The sequence below is a fragment of the Puntigrus tetrazona genome, unplaced genomic scaffold (assembly GCF_018831695.1).
Source record: "Puntigrus tetrazona isolate hp1 unplaced genomic scaffold, ASM1883169v1 S000000003, whole genome shotgun sequence".
In the NCBI taxonomy this organism is placed as follows: Eukaryota; Metazoa; Chordata; class Actinopteri; order Cypriniformes; family Cyprinidae; genus Puntigrus; species Puntigrus tetrazona.
In genome coordinates, this window is record NW_025047683.1 from 1,304,323 (window position 1) to 1,316,822 (window position 12,500).

General features: G+C 52.9%; 1 non-coding gene and 1 pseudogene across 1 annotated transcript in view; both read left to right on the forward strand.

The window, feature by feature from the left end:
* The first annotated feature begins 11,955 nt into the window (after positions 1 to 11,955).
* Positions 11,956 to 12,104, forward strand: LOC122331964 (annotated as a pseudogene).
* A 375-nt stretch (positions 12,105 to 12,479) lies between these two features.
* The window catches only part of LOC122332105, a 3,984-nt gene continuing 3,963 nt past the window's right edge, over positions 12,480 to 12,500 (forward strand). The window contains exon 1 of the ribosomal RNA XR_006248450.1: positions 12,480 to 12,500. This exon is cut by the window's right edge and continues 3,963 nt beyond it. This is a non-coding gene — a ribosomal RNA (28S ribosomal RNA).

Below are 12,500 nucleotides of genomic sequence, written 5' to 3' on the forward strand. Positions count from 1 at the left end.
CACTTAACCCGCCGCAGATCGCCTGAAATATGTTTCTGGATGTCTGACTTAGGTTTTGAAAGCAAAAAAATCCTCCAGGGTGGGACTTAGGGTTTTGAAAGCAAAAAAATCCTCCAGGGGTGGCGGGGTCGAGTGGGAAAGCGTCCGGAAGTCGACTTAACCCGCCGAGATCGGCTGAAATATGCGCCTGGATGTTTGGACTTAGGTTTTGAACGCAAAAAATTACTCCAGGGTGGCGGGGTCGAGGGAAAGGCCCGGAAGTCGCGACTAACCCGCCGAGATCGCCTGAAATATGCGCTGGATGTTTGGACTTAGGTTTTGAAAGCAAAAAATTTCCTCCAGGGTGGCGGGGTCGAGTGGAAAGCCGTCCGAGAAGTCGCGACTAACCCGCCGAGATCGCCTGAAATATGCGCTGGATGTTTGGACTTAGGTTTTGAAAGCAAAAAATTTCTCCAGGGTGGCGGGGTCGAGTGGAAAGCGCCCGAGAAGTCGCGACTTAACCCGGCCGAGATCGCTGAAATATGCGCTGATGTTTGGACTTAGGTTTTGAAAGCAAAAATTTCTCCAGGGTGGCGGGGTCGAGTGGGAAAGCGTCCGAGAAGTCGCACTTAACCCGCCGAGATCGCCTGAAATATGCGCCTGGATGTTTGGACTTAGGCTTTGAAAGCAAAAATTTCCTCCAGGGTGGGGGTCGAGTGGAAAGCCGTCCGAAGTCGACTTAACCCGCCGAGATCGCCTGAAATATGCGCCTGATGTTTGGACTTAGGTTTTGAAAGCAAAAATTTCCCAGGGTGGCCGGGTCGAGGGGAAGCGTCCGAAGTCGCACTTTAACCCGCCGAGATCGCCTGAAATATGCGCCTGGATGTTTGGACTTAGGTTTTGAAAGCAAAAATTTCTCCTCCAGGGAGGCCGGGTCGAGTGGGAAAGCGTCCGAGAAGTCGCACTTAACCCGCCGAGATCGGCTGAAATATGCGCCTGGATGTTTGGACTTAGGTTTTGAAAGCAAAAATTTCTCTCCAGGACGGCCGGGTCGCAGTGGGAAAGCGTCCGAGAAGTCGCACTTAACCCGCCGATCGGCTGAAATATGCGCCTGGATGTTTGGACTTAGGTTTTGAACGCAAAAAATTTCTCCAGGGAGGCGGGGTCGAGTGGGAAAGCGTCCGAGAAGTCGCACTTAACCCGCCGAGATCGCCTGAAATATGCGCCTGGATGTTTGGACTTAGGTTTTGAACGAAAAATTTCTCTCAGGGAGGCCGGGTCGAGTGGGGAAAAGCGCCCGAGAAGTCGCACTTAACCCGCCGAGATCGCTGAAAATATGCGCCTGGATGTTTGGACTTAGGTTTTGAACGAAAAATTTCTCCAGGGAGGCCGGGTCGAGTGGGAAGCGTCCGGAAGTCGCACTTAACCCGGCTGAGATCGGCTGAAATATGCGCCTGGATGTTTGGACTTAGGTTTTGAACGAAAAAATTTCTCCAGGGAGGCCGGGTCGAGTGGGAAAGCGTCCGAGAAGTCGCACTTAACCCGGCTGAGATCGCTGAAATATGCGCTTGATGATTTTCGTTTCGAAAATTGCACTAAGTCCAACTTCGGGAAAGGTCCGACTTCCATACCCTCCGAGGCTCCGAGTCAGGCCGACCGAGAGGCCTCTTCCGGGCACGATTCAAATTTCACCGCGACCCGGAGGTGGCCAAGCACCCAGGAGCAACTTTTACATCAACTTTAATTTTTTTTTTTTTTTTTTTTTTTTTTTTTCTCTAAAAACTCTGAAATTCGTGCCCTGCGCGTCGCTGCTTTAACGGGCGAGTCTGTGAGCGCAGGCCTTTGTAGAAAACATTCATCCAGGGCCTTTAATAAATAAAATCATACCCAAATCTGTGTTATTGTGACGGGTTAGTCTCAGAGCGCAGGCCTTATGGAAAACATTCATCGAGGGCCTTTATTAAATAAAATCATGCCCAATAAAGAGTTAATGGGTCGGGTTAGTTGTGAGCGCAGGCCTTATAGAAAACATTTTTCCAGGGCCTTTATTAAATAAAATCACGCCCAATAAAGAGTTACTGTGTCGGGTTAGTCTGTGAGGGCAGGCCTTAAAGAAAACTGTCATCCAGGCCTTTATTAAATAAAATCATGCCCATAAGAGTGTTATTGTAACGGGGTTAGTCTGTGAGCGCAGGCCTTAAAGAAAACATTTATCCAGGGCCTTTATTAAATAAAATCATGCCCAATAAAGCGCTACTGTGTCGGGTTAGTCTGTGAGCGCAGGCCTTATAGAAAACATTTTTTCCAGGGCCTTTATTAAATAAAAATCATGCCCAATAAAGCGCATATCTGTGTCGGGTTAGTCTGTGAGCGCAGGCCTTATAGAAAACATTTTTCCAGGGCCTTTATTATAAAAATCATGCCCAACAAAGAGTTACTGTGTCGGGTTAGTCTGTGAGCGCAGGCCTTAAAGAAAACTGTCATCCAGGGCCTTTATTAAATAAAATCATGCCCATAAGAGTGTTATTGTAACGGGGTTAGTCAGTGAGCGCAGTGCTTATAGAAAACATTTTTCCAGGGCCTTTATTAAATAAAATCACGCCCAATAAAGCGCACTGTGTCGGGTTAGTCTGTGAGCGCAGGCCTTATAGAAAACATTTTTCCAGGGCCTTTATTAAATAAAATCACGCCCAATAAAGAGTTACTGTGTCGGGTTAGTCTGTGAGGGTAGGCCTTAAAGAAAACTGTCATCCAGGGCCTTAATTAAATAAAATCATGCCCATAAGAGTGTTATTGTAACGGGGGTTAGTCAGTGAGCGCAGGCCTTATAGAAAACATTCATCGAGGGCCTTTATTAAATAAAATCATGCCCAATAAAGAGTTACTGTGTCGGGTCAGTTCTGTGAGCGCAGGCCTTATAGAAAACATTTTTCCAGGGCCTTTATTAAATAAAATCACGCCCAATAAAGAGTTACTGTGTCGGGTTAGTCTGTGAGCGCAGGCCTTATAGAAAACATTCATCGAGGGCCTTTATTAAATAAAATCACGCCCAATAAAGCGCTACTGTGTCGGGTTAGTCTGTGAGCGCAGGCCTTATAGAAAACATTTTTCCAGGGCCTTTATTAAATAAAATCACGCCCAATAAAGAGTTACTGTGTCGGGTTAGTCTGTGAGGGTAGGCCTTAAAGAAAACTGTCATCCAGGGCCTTAATTAAATAAAATCATGCCCATAAGAGTGTTATTGTAACGGGGGTTAGTCAGTGAGCGCAGGCCTTATAGAAAACATTCATCGAGGGCCTTTATTAAATAAAATCATGCCCAATGAAGAGTTACTGTGTCGGGTCAGTCTGTGAGCGCAGGCCTTATAGAAAACATTTTTCCAGGGCCTTTATTAAATAAAATCACGCCCAATAAAGAGTTACTGTGTCGGGTTAGTCTGTGAGGGCAGGCCTTATACAAAACATTCATCGAGGGCCTTTATTAAATAAAATCATGCCCCAATGAAGAGTTACTGTGTCGGGTTAGTCTGTGAGCGCAGGCCTTATAGAAAAACATTCATCCAGGGCCTTTATTAAATACAATCATGCCCAATAAAGCTGCTAATGTGTCGGGTTAGTCTGTGAGCGCAGGCCTTAAAGAAAACTGTCATCCAGGGCCTTTATTAAATAAAATCATGCCCAATGAAGCGTTACTGTGTCGGGTTAGTCTGTGAGCGCAGGCCTTATAGAAACCATTTTTTCCAGGGCCTTTATTAAATAAAATCATGCCCAATAAAGCTGCTACTGTGTCGGGTTAGTCTGTGAGCGCAGGCCTTATAGAAAACATTTTTCCAGGGCCTTTATTAAGAAAATCATGCCCAACAAAGAGTTACTGTGTCGGGTTAGTCTGTGAGCGCAGGCCTTATAGAAAACATTGTTCCAGGGCCTTTATTAAATAAAATCATGCCCAATGAAGCGTTACTGTGTCGGGTTAGTCTGTGAGCGCAGGCCTTATAGAAAACATTTTTTCCAGGGCCTTTATTAAATAAAATCATGCCCAATAAAGCTGCACTGTGTCGGGTTAGTCTGTGAGCGCAGGCCTTATAGAAAACATTTTTCCAGGGCCTTTATTAAGTAAAATCATGCCCAACAAAGAGTTACTGTGTCGGGTTAGTCTGTGAGCGCAGGCCTTATAGAAAACATTGTTCCAGGGCCTTTATTAAATAAAATCATGCCCAATGAAGCGCACTGTGTCGGGGGTTAGTCTGTGAGCGCAGGCCTTATAGAAAACATTCAATCAGGCCTTTATTAAATAAAAACATGCCCAAATAAGTGCTATTGTGATGGGGTTAGTCTGTGACCCAGGCCCTGTGTAAAACTGTCACCCAGGGCCTTTATAGAGTAAAAATCATGCCCAATAAAGTTAGGGTTAGGTTAGGTTAGGTTAGGTTAGGGTTAGGTTAGGCTAGGTTAGGTTAGGTTAGGGTTAGGTTGCAAGGTTAGGTTAGGTTAGGGCTAGGTTAGGTTAGGTTAGGTTAGGCTAGGGTTAGGTTAGGTTAGGTTAGGTTAGGTTAGGTTAGGTTAGGTTAGGGGTTAGGTTAGGTTAGGTTAGGTTAGGCTAGGTTAGGTTAGGTTAGGTTAGGTTAGGTTAGTCTGTGAGCGCGGGCCTTATAGAAAACATTCATCCAGGGCCTTTATTAAATAAAATCATGCCCAAATAAGTGTTATTGTGATGGGGTTAGTCTGTGAGCGCAGGCCTTATAGAAAACATTCATCCAGGGTCTCTATTAAATAAAATCATGCCCAATAAGGTGTTACTGTGTAGGGTTAGTCTGTGAGCGCAGGCCCTTTGTAAACATTCATCCAGGGCCTTTATTAAATAATATCATGCCCAAATAAGTGTTATTGTGATGGGGTTAGTCTGTGAGCGCAGGCCTTATAGAAAACATTCATCCAGGGCCTTTATTAAATAAAATCATGCCCAAATAAGTGTTATTGTGATAGGGTTAGTCTGTGAGCGCAGGCCTTATAGAAAACATTCATCCAGGGCCTTTATAGAATAAAATCATGCCCAAATAAGTGTTATTGTGATGGGGTTAGTCTGTGAGTGCAGGCCTTATAGAAAACATTCCTCCAGGGCCTTTATTAAATAAAATCATGCCCAATAAGGCGCTACTGTGTCGGGTTAGTCTGTGAGCGCAGGCCTTTGTAGAAAACATTCATCCAGGGCCTTTTTAAATAAAATCATGCCCAAATAAGTGTTATTGTGATGGGGTTAGTCTGTGAGCGCAGGCCTTATAGAAAACATTCATCCAGGGCCTTTATAGAATAAAATCATGCCCACATAAGTGTTATTGTGATGGGGTTAGTCTGTGAGCGCAGGCCTTATAGAAAACATTCATCCAGGGCTTTATAGAAAAAAAATTATGCCCAATAAGGTGTTAGTGTGTAGGGTTAGTCTGTGAGCGCAGGCCCTTTGTAAAACATTCATCCAGGGCGAGAATGAAATAAAACGATGCCCATTAAAGTGTTACTGCGCTAAGGTTAATGTGTGAGCCCAGGCCCTTGGAAAATTGAAATCCAGACACGGGGGTTCGTAAATGTGTAACCGAGAAGTCGCCTTAACCCGCCCTTGATCGGGCTGTAACGAGCGCCTGGATGTCTGGACGAGGTTTTGAACGCTTAAAAATCCTCCAGGGTGGAGGGGTCGAGTGGGAAAGCGCCCGAGAAGTCGCACTTAACCCGCCGAGATCGCTGAAATATGCGCCTGGATGTTTGGACTTAGGTTTTGAAAGCAAAAAATCCTCCAGGGTGGCGGGGTCGAGTGGGAAAGCGTCCGGGAAGTCGCACTTAACCCGCCGAGATCGCCTGAAATATGCGCCTGGATGTCTGGACTTAGGTTTTGAACGCTTAAAAATACCTCCAGGGTGGAGGGGGTCGAGTGGGAAGCGCCCGAGAAGTCGCGACTTAACCCGCCGAGATCGCTGAAATATGCGCCTGGATGTCTGGACTTAGTTTTGAAAGCAAAAAAATCCTCCAGGGTGGCGGGGTCGAGTGGGAAAGCGTCCGGAAGTCGCACTTAACCCGCCGAGATCGCCTGAAATATGCGCCTGGATGTTTGGACTTAGGTTTTGAAAGCAAAAAAATCCTCCAGGGTGGCGGGGTCGAGTGGGAAAGCCGTCCGAAGTCGCACTTAACCCGCCGAGATCGCCTGAAATATGCGCCTGGATGTCTGGACTTAGGTTTTGAACGCTTAAAAATACCTCCAGGGTGGAGGGGGTCGAGTGGAAAGCGCCCGAGAAGTCGACTTTAACCCGCCGAGATCGCTGAAATATGCGCCTGGATGTTTGGACTTAGGTTTTGAAAGCAAAAATCCTCCAGGGTGGCGGGGTCGAGTGGGAAAGCGCCCGAAAGTCGCACTTAACCCGCCGAGATCGCCTGAAATATGCGCCTGGATGTTTGGACTTAGGTTTTGAAAGCAAAAATTTCTCCAGGGTGGCGGGGGTCGAGTGGGAAAGCCGCCCGGGAAGTCGCACTTAACCCGCCGAGATCGCCTGAAATATGCGCCTGGATGTTTGGACTTAGGTTTTGAAAGCAAAAAATTTCTCCAGGGTGGCGGGGGGTCGAGTGGGAAAGCGTCCGGGAAGTCGCACTTAACCCGCCGAGATCGCCTGAAATATGCGCTGGATGTTTGGACTTAGGTTTTGAACGAAAAAAATTTCTCCAGGGAGACCGGGTCGAGTGGGAAAGCGCCCGAGAAGTCGCACTTTAACCCGCCGAGATCGGCTGATGAAGCGCCTGGATGTCTGGACTTAGGTTTTGAAAGCAAAAATTTCTCCAGGACGGCGGGGTCGAGTGGGAAAGCGTCCGAAGGCGCACTTAACCCGGACTCGATCGGTCGGATGAAGCGCCTGGATGTTTGGACTTAGGTTTTGAACGCAAAAATTTCTCCAGGACGGCGGGGGTCGAGGGAAAGCGTCCGAAGGCGCACTTAACCCGGACTCGATCGGTCGGATGAAGCGCCTGGATGTTTGGACTTAGGTTTTGAACGCAAAAATTTCTCCAGGACGGCGGGGGGTCGAGTGGGAAAGCGTCCGAAGGCGCGACTTAACCCGGACTCGATCGTCGGATGAAGCGCCTGGATGTTTGGACTTAGGTTTTGAACGAAAAATTTCTCCAGGACGGCGGGGTCGAGGGGGAAAGCGCCCGAAGGCGCACTTAACCCGGACTCGATCGGTCGGATGAAGCGCCTGGATGTTTGGACTTAGGTTTTGAACGAAAAAATTTCTCCAGGACGGCGGGGTCGAGTGGAAAGCGTCCGAAGGCGCACTTAACCCGGACTCGATCGGTCGGATGAAGCGCCTGGATGTTTGGACTTAGGTTTTGAACGAAAAAAAATTTCCTCCAGGACGGCGGGGGTCGAGTGGGAAAGCGTCCGGGAAGGCGCACTTAACCCCGACTCGATCGGTCGGATGAAGCGCCTGGATGTTTGGACTTAGGTTTTGAACGAAAAATTTCCTCCAGGACGGCGGGGGTCGAGTGGGAAAGCGTCCGAAGGCGACTTAACCCGACTCGATCGGTCGGATGAAGCGCCTGGATGTTTGGACTTAGGTTTTGAACGAAAAAAAATTTCCTCCAGGACGGCGGGGGTCGAGTGGGAAAGCGCCCGAAGGCGCACTTAACCCGACTCGATCGGTCGGATGAAGCGCCTGATGATTTTCGCTTCAAAATTGCACTAAGTCCAACTTCGGGAAAGGTCCGACTTCCATACCCTCCGAGGCCCGAGTCAGGCCGACCGAGAGGCCTCCTCCCGGCATGATTCAAATTTTCCCGCGACCCTGGAGGTGGCCGCACACAGGAGCAACTTTTACATGGGTACACGATTCGTGAACGCGTGTTTTGTGTGACTTAGTCTCTGAGCTAAAAAAAGTCGAAAACGACTAAGTCCATATCGACTTAGGTTTTGAACGCACCTTTCTGAAGCTTCGGGCAGGGAGCTATCGAACGCTTCACCTGAAACACGGACACAGACGCCGAGAGAGAGGACGCTCGACGGCGAGCGCCCCCTCGCCCGAAACGTGATCGATTGAGCGCCGCGCCGCTTCTAGCCTAGATCCCCACCGCCAGCCCCGCTGGCCGCTATGGGGTCGGGAGTGCCTGGGCAGGGGCACGGGCGCGGCAATGGGTTTACGCTTGGGCTTTGACAGCACGCCGCTCGGGCAATTTGGACGCCGTTACGCAGCAGGCCCCCTCAGCCCGAGGGAAGGCGCCGAACCTTCGAGGAGGCCTCAGACGGCCGGGTCAGAGCGCAGAGGTCCGCCACCGGGCGGGCGTGAGGGGCAGAACGCGACGCTGCCCCGGCGACGCCGCGCGCGGTACCCCGCCCCCGCGAAACACACTTTTCCGAGCGCCGTCCGCGATCCCAGCGCCACCCACCCCGAACGGCGACTTCGCCGGGGAAGGTTCGAGCCGCCGCGCCCCTATGAGCGCCGGTCTTAGCCGAGGGTCCAAGCGGGTTCGCCCAGGCCCTCCTCAGGCGACTGAGACCCGTGGTGTAGGCAAAAACGCGCCGCGGGCCGTTGGTCCCTCACGACCCACAGGTTTACCTGGGTTGATCCTGCCAGTAACATATGCTTGTCTCAAAGATTGCCATGCAGGTCTGCGCGCACACGGCCGGTACAGTGAAACTGCGAATGGCTCATTAAATCAGTTATGGTCCCTTTGATCGCCCCACCCGGTACTTGGATAACTGTGGCAATTCCAGAGCTAATACATGCAAACGAAGCGCCGATCGGGCCGATCGCCTCTCTCGCTGGGGGCGGAGGCTAGGACGCGCGCAGCATTTATCAGATCCAAAACCCATCCGGCCACCCTCGGGGATCCGCCCTCCCGACCCGGTACCTTTGGTGACTCTAGATAACTCGGCCGATCGCCGCCTTCCTTCGCGCGCGCGACGATTCATTCGGAGTGTTCGCCCTATCAACTTTCGATGGTACATCAGGCGCCTACCATGGTGACCACGGGTGACGGGAATCAGGGTTCGATTCCGAGAGGGAGCCTGAGAAACGGCTACCACATCCAAGGAAGGCAGCAGGCGCGCAAATTACCCATTTCCGACTCGGAGAGGTAGTGACGGTGGTCAACAATACAGGTCTCTTTCGAGGCCCTGTAATTGGAATGAGCGCATCTTAAACACATGGGCGAGGACCCATTGAGGGCAAGTCTGGTGCCAGCAGCCGCGGTAATTCCAGCTCCAATAGCGTATATTAAAGTTGCTGCAGTTAAAAGCTCGTAGTTGATCTCGGATCTGGCTGGCGGTCCGCCGAGAGGCGAGCCACCGCCTCGCGTCCCAGGTCCCTGCCTCGAGGCGCCCCGATGCCCTTGGCTGGGTGTCCGGTCCGAGGCCCAAAGCGCTACTTTGAAAAAATTAGAGTGTTCAAAGCAGGCCGAAGGCCGCCGCTGAATACCGCAGCTAGAATAATGGAATAGGACTCGGTTCTATTTTGTGGGTTTCTGGAACCCGAGCCATGATTAAGAGGGACGGTCCGGGCATTCAGATTATACCGCTAGAGGTGAAATTTTGGACCGGCGCAAGACGGACGAAAGCAAAGCATTTGCCAAGAATGTTTTCATTAATCAAGAACGAAAGTCGGAGGTTCAAGATTTATCAGATACCGTCAGAGTTCCGACCAGAACGATGCCGACCGCGATCCGGGCGGCGTTATTCCCATGACCCGGCAGCGTATGGAAACCACGAAGTCTTTGGGTTCCGGGGAGTATGGTTGCAAAGCTGAAACTTAAAGGAATTGACGGAAGGGCACCACCAGGAGTGGAGCCTGCGCGGCTTAATTTGACTCAACACGGAAACCTCACCCGCCCGACACGGAAAGGATTGACAGATTGATAGCTCTTTTCTCGATTCTGTGGGTGGTGGTGCATGGTCGTTTTAGTTGGTGGAGCGATTTGTCTGGTTCATTCCGATAACGAACGAGACCGGCTTGCTAAATAGTGGCGCGCCACTTGGGTCGGCGCCAAAACTTAGAGAGGACAAGTGGCGCTCAGCCACGCGAGATGGAGCAATAACAGGTCTGTGATGCCCTTAGATGTCCGGGCTGCACGCCGCCATTACGGGCGGATCAGCGCAGTGTCACCCTGCGCCGAGAGCGCTGGTAACCCGCTGAACCCCGCCGTGATCGGGACTGGGGATTGAAACTATTTCCCATCAACGAGGAATTCCAGTGCAAGCGCTGGTCATAAGCTCGCGCGATTAAGTCCCCTGCCCTTGTACACACCGCCCGCCGCTACTACCGATTGATGGTTTAGTGAGGTCTCGACCGCCTCGCCGCCCTCATGGGCTTCTGGCGGAGCGCCGGAAGACGATCAAACTTGACTATCTAGAGGAAGTAAAAGTCGTAAACAAGGTTTCCGTAGAGGTGAACCCGCGAAGGATCATTATCGCCCGCCCGATCCAAAGCGAAACGCCCGGGCGGGAGGCCTAGCCCACCTCCCGCCCTCAAGCCCGGGTGCGCGGCAGAGGCCGGCGCCCGCGCGCGCCTCTCCGGAGCACCGAAAGCGAAAGCGCAGAGCGCCGAGCAAGAAAAAAAAAGGAACTTGACTGTCGCCAGACGGCGCCCCCGCTTCAGCGGCGGGGGCTGAGCCGGGCCCTGGCGGTACCCGCACGCCTCCGGGACCGTGGTTCAAAGTCTCTCCCGCCAAGCGAGGGGCGCCGTCCGGGTAAAAACCTCATCCTATTTTACTTATGATCCAGCGGCCGTGGGCCGAGAGGTCTGCCGCCAAAAACCCAAGACGGCAAAAGAACCGCACAAAAACCTAAGACGGCGGGAGAGAGAGAGATCCGCGAGAAGGGAACGCCGCTCTGGGAGGCTTGACGCACCCCGCGGAGGCTTGAGCAACCTACCGCGAGCGCCCATGACTGTCGCTGACTCGGGCGGCTCCCTGCTTTCCAGCGGCGGGGGCCGAGCCGGGCCCTGGCGGGTACCCGCACGCCTCCGGGACCGTGGTTCAAAGTCTCTCCGCGAAGGAGGGGCGCCACCGGGTAAAAACCTCTATCCTATTTTTACTTATGATCCAGCGGCCGTGGCCCGAGAGGTCTGCCGCTCAAAAACCCAAAACGGCAAAAGAACCGCACAAAAACCTAAGGCGGAGAGAGAGAGAGATCCGAGAGAACTTGACTGTCGCTGCACCGGGCGGGCCCCCTGCTTTCCAGCGGGCGGCTGAGCCGGGCCCTGGCGGGTACCCGCACGGCCTCCGGGACCGTGGTTCAAAGTCTCTCCCGCTGAGCGAGGAGCGCCCGTCCGGGTAAAAACCTCTATCCTATTTTACTTATGATCCAGCGGCCGTCAGGTTCCGAGAGGTCTGCCGCGCAAAAACCCAAAACGGCAAAAGAACCGCACAAAAACCTAAGGCGGAGAGAGAGAGAGAGAGAGAGAGATCCGAGAGAACTTGACTGTCGCCAGACTCGCGGCGGGCCCCTGCTTTCCAGCGCGCGGGGCCGAGCCGGGCCCTGGCGGGTACCCGCACGCCTCCGGGACCGTGGTTCAAAGTCTCTCCCGCGAAGGAGGGGCGCCCGTCCGGGGTAAAAACTCTATCCTATTTTACTTATGTTCCAGCGGCCGTGGCCCGAGAGGTCTGCCGCCAAACATCCAAGACGGCAAAAGAACCGCACAAAACCTAAGACGAAGCGGAGAGAGGATCCACGAGAAGGGAACGCCGCTCTCTGGGAGGCTTGACGCACCCCCGCGGAGGCTTGAGCAACCTGGTCATGAGCGCCCCACCCCTGGCACGGGTGGGGCCGAGGTCGCGAGCCTCTGAAAGACTTTGCTTTGCCAACCCCCGGCGGGTACCCAGCAGGCCTTCGGGACCGTGGGTTCGAAGTCCCCTTCGCGGGGCGCCCGTCCGGGAACGACACTTTGTATTTTTGAACCCACACAAGCCTGTGCAGTTCGCCTCGCCTCGGCGCTAAACTCAAACGCAGTACGACTCTTAGCGGTGGATCACCGCTCGTAAGCGCCGATGAAGAACGCAGCCAGCTGCGAGAACTAATGTGAATTGCAGGACACATCGATCATCGACACTTCGAACGCACTTTGCGCCCCGGTCCGCCCCGCCACGCCTGTCTGAGGGTCGCCCCATCGATCGGGACCTCCGGTCTCCGCGCTGAGCGCCGCAGGGGGCTTCCGCCTCCTCCGCCCTCCCAAGCGCAGACCGCCACGGCACGCCTCTCGGCGGAGTCGAGCGCTTCCGCTTCCTCCCACGAGGGGGAGGTCGGCGCCCCCAGGCGCCTGGGACCGAGCGCGCCCTCCTCGGGGCGCTCCCGTGGTGTTCGCCACCTCCGCCGCCCGCCGACGTGGACTTCCCCGCCTCTCCGCCTCGACGCCCGCGGCGTAACGGAGGCTCGCGCCTGCCCGCTCGCTTCTCGGCGCCTCTGCCCGGCGCGCGAACGAGACCTGTTCAGGCCAGCCCGCAGCAGCAGCAGCGCGGCCGCTCCAACCCATATCCGACAACGACCAGATCAGACGAGAC